The sequence below is a fragment of the Osmerus mordax genome, chromosome 16, assembly GCF_038355195.1.
Source record: "Osmerus mordax isolate fOsmMor3 chromosome 16, fOsmMor3.pri, whole genome shotgun sequence".
Lineage (NCBI taxonomy): Eukaryota > Metazoa > Chordata > Actinopteri > Osmeriformes > Osmeridae > Osmerus > Osmerus mordax.
In genome coordinates, this window is record NC_090065.1 from 1,239,680 (window position 1) to 1,243,752 (window position 4,073).

At 57.1% G+C, this 4,073-nt stretch overlaps 1 pseudogene; it reads right to left on the reverse strand.

Moving 5' to 3' along the window:
- Window positions 1-1,376: 1,376 nt before the first annotated feature.
- LOC136958772 (metabotropic glycine receptor-like) overlaps window positions 1,377-4,073 on the reverse strand; it is an 11,933-nt pseudogene continuing 9,236 nt past the window's right edge.

Here is a 4,073-nt window from a genome sequence, read left to right on the forward strand (position 1 = left end):
GAGAGAAAATGAGAGGAGAGAAGAGGAGGAGAGAAGAGGAGGAGAGGAGAGAGAAAATGAGAGGAGAGAAGAGATGAGCCGTGAGAAAAAGTGCCACACACATTTAGATATCTTTGTAGCGGAACCTTATAAAAAATAAAAACACACACACAAAAAAACCCATCTAAAACATTTAGGTTCTAGCTTGGAATATTTCCACAATGTTCTACTTGTACCAAAATGTTTTCAAACCGTTTTTTTCTTCTAGTCAGACATTCCTGTGCAGAGACGCATGAGCATGTGTGTTCCTGTACATCCTCTCCACTCCTCCTTCATGGATATTTGATGGCAGCTTGTGCTTGGCTCATCCTAGAGTCAGTATGAATGTTTGATATGGTTTCATTCTGTATACAGAGCACTGTCAGTACTGGGCCACAGCCTCTGTATGCAGCTAAGATGATGTCTTCATAAAGTGTCTATAAAGGCTTACAACCATACGTATGAGCGTGTGATGTATACATGCTTATGACCATCGATATTCTGTAAACCATCCGAATAAGCTTATAAACATCAGCATTTCTGTAAAAGCATGTATGATTACAACCACCTATAAAGGCTTATAACCATCAGTATTCTGTAAACCATCTGAATAAGATTATACACATCTGTATGTGCTTATGATCAGTATACATTACATACTCATAACCACAAATAAGAGTTTATAACCCCCAGCTTATAACCATCATACACTTATATGGATATGAGTTTACATGCTCACATCCATTCCAAACGTTTAATCAACATCGTCGACTCTCTGTTCATGCTCATAACAGTTCTTAGTGCTCATAGTGATCTGACTGGACGAGTCGTCATGGTGATCTGACTGGACAAGTCGTCATGGTGATCTGACTGGACGAGTCGTCATGGTGATCTGACAGCGACGAGTCGTCATGTTTCCCCTCTCCGGGTTCAGACCGTGTAGCTTGGTGAGTTTGTTTCGTGGGTAAGAATAGAAAAAAAAGGAAAAGGTAGAATGTTAAATGTACGACTAGCGAGCGAGCGGGTGTCTACTGTACATCCCTTTACACGGCCGATAAAGTGACTTCAAAGTTGCATATTCACACGAGTAACAACATCAAGTTTATGATTCAACACATACTGTGTTTGGAATGCATTAGAGGGATCGCAACAACTTCCTGTTTTCTTCTTCTCTCTCTTTTCATCTCCTCTCTTCTCCAGATGCCTTTTACCCATAACCCGGCTCACAGGGCGGTTGTGCTGTCTGTGAGTTTAAAACAAACACACCCAGGGTGACTTCTCAGAAGCTCCTGGCTTCTGTCTGTCTCCTCCTTACCAAGTCTCTCTGTTGTCCTGGAGAATAAAACAAACGCACCCCTTCAGGCCTTCTTCCCGGAGTCTGTGTCGTCATAGTCCAGGACAGACGTCGGCATCTTGGCAGTGCTGACCACTGGACTGCTGGCGGAGTTGTGGGGCGGAGTCTGTCCTCTTCTCTGGGGAGGGGCTGGTGGCGTGTGCTGTCAGGGGGGTCTTAGATGATGCAGCGTGTGTCGAGGGGAGTGTGTGTGTCGAGGGAGTGTGTGTGCTGCCAGCGGTGTCTTAGTCGCGGTGTGTGTGGCGGGAGTGTGCGTGTGAAGGCTGGCGCTGGTGTCGTTGGGGAGGGAGGGGGCTCTCTCCCAGGGACACACCTCCGCCCTCCTGCTCTCCCCCCCCCTCCCCCCTCCGCCCTCCTGCACTCCCCCCCTCCCCCCTCCCCCCTTCTGCTCTCCCCCCCTCCCCCGGCCCCCCCTCCTGCTCTCCCCCCCTCCCCCCTCCGCCCTCCCTCCACCCTCACCCCCTCCCCCCTCCGCCCTCCTCCCTCCCCCCCACTCCCCCCTCCGGGTCCCTCGTAGAGCTCCGCCGCCCGACGTCGTCGTGGCGACGGGTCCTCCCTCAGACGACTGGCTGACGCGCCTCCTCTCGAGGGCTTGCAGGAGCCGGAACTCCGCCTCTCTTTGTTCTTGGACCTGTTCTTCTCCTCCTCCCTGTCCCGCCCCCCTTTCTCCCCTTCTCCCCCGGTCCTTGGACGAGCAGGAGCCCTTGCGCTTGCGTCGGGAGTGGGGCGTGGGGCTGGAGGGTGAGGGCGAGGGGGGCGGCTCCTCGTCCCAGGCAGATGTCCACCATGAGGGCTGGGGGGCTGCAGGAGGGGAGCCCGTGGACTTGGAGTGGTCCGAATGCAGAGCCTTGGGCTTGCCGTCGGTGGGCGTGACGCTCTTCTTGTGCCTGACCCTGTGCGGGGGAGAGGGACCCAGAGTCCCCGCCCAGCTTCAGGGGCTCCTCGAAGTCCCAGGGACTTCGGGTTTGAGCGGGAGGGGAGAGCGAGGTTTCCTCCCTCATCCCTCTCTCCTCCCTTATCCTTCGATCGCCGGCGGTTGGCGGGAGACTGTCCGGAGGCTCTCTGCTTCTGCTGGGCCCTGCTGCATCCGCTCCCCTACGGTGGGCCGCAGTGGTCTCTCCCGGGGCGATGGACACATGCTTCTGGGCCCTACCATCGGCGGGCGCGGGGGGTCCTCCACCTCCCAGGGGCAGACCTCCTCCAGGACGGAGGGCTGGCTCCCGCTCACCGCCCCGCGCATGATGCTCACCGTCTTGCTGCACTCCACCGATTGCTGATGATCATCTTGAGGGTAACACTCCGGGGTTTCGTCCACCTCCGAGAGCCCCGCCCCCGTCCCTCCCGCTGTCCGATTGGCCAGGCGGGCATCCTCTCCTTGGCGCTGGTGATGGCGCTGAGGGACTTTTGCATGATGGAGGTCCGTAGCAGTGCCGCTTCTTGCCGTCCGCCGTCAGGTTGTGGGGCTGACCGACTTTCCGGAACACACCAGAGGGACAGACTCGGCCGACCCCGCCTGCTCCACCCTGGGAGGCTCCGGGGACTTCCTGGTCTGCTGCCTCCGGCCAATCAGAGAGCCCAGGAGAGACCCTTCACTGGGGGCGACCGTCTTGTTCCCGTCGACGGCAGACTTTTTGTCTCGGGTCTCTCCTCCCTCCCCCTGCTGCCCTGGCTCCTCCCCTGCTGCCCTGGCTCCTCCCCCTGCTCCCCTGGCTCCTCCCCATGCTCCCCGGCTCCTCCCCTGGGCGCAGACGTGGTCGTAGCTGAGGGATCTGGCCAGGTCCAGGACCTGAAGAACAAACAACAAAAACAATAACACCAAGAACAACAGCAAAACAAACACAACAGCCAGAACGCCAGAAACCCAACGTTTCCATGAAACAAACACCGTGTTCTTCAGGAGTCGTCCCGCTGGTGGCTCCTCCCAGACCGGGCGGCGCCGTCCAACGGGTTCCGTCGCAGCGTGCTACGGTTGCTACCGTGGTCGCCGTCTCCGTCCTCCCTCCCCTCCCTCCCCTCGCGGCCCTCCCGGCTGGCCTGCCGGTGCATGTGCACGCTCTCAGGCAGCTCGGTGATGCGCCTCATGAGCGATCGGCCCAGGCCACGCTTGGAGCTTGCGCTTCTTCTGCAGGTGAGGGTTGTTGGTCAGCATCTTCTTTGCTTGTGCACCTCCAGCTGGCTGTACACCCTCCTCAGCTCCTCCTGACACACACACACACAGATACACACACACACACACAGGTACACACGCACGCGCCTATTACACTGGGTCCAGGTGTTTGCTGTAGGGTAGGGTATGTGTGAGCAGGTGTGTGTGTGTGAGCAGGTGTGTGTGTGTGTGTGTGTGTGTGTGTGTGTGTGTGAGCAGGTGTGCGTGTGTGTGAGCAGGTGTGTGGTTCTGACCCGTATCTCCTCAGGGTCCAGCTGTGCTCGCTCCAGGCGGAGGTGATGCTGTTGTTCAGGCAGGACCCGAGCGGCCCAGGTCCAGCTCCTCATCATACGTCTCCGTCACAGTGTCCTCCTCACCTGCCGCCCGACGACAGGGACGTGGGAGGGGGGTGAAATCACGTGACCTCTACAGAGCACTCATGACCTTGCAGGTCAGGGAGGAGAGGAGGAGGAGGATATTACCTTGGGGACCCAGTAGCAGCCTAGTGTCACGGTGACCGTCAGGTGTGTGTGAGCGAAGAACAGCTGAGCATCA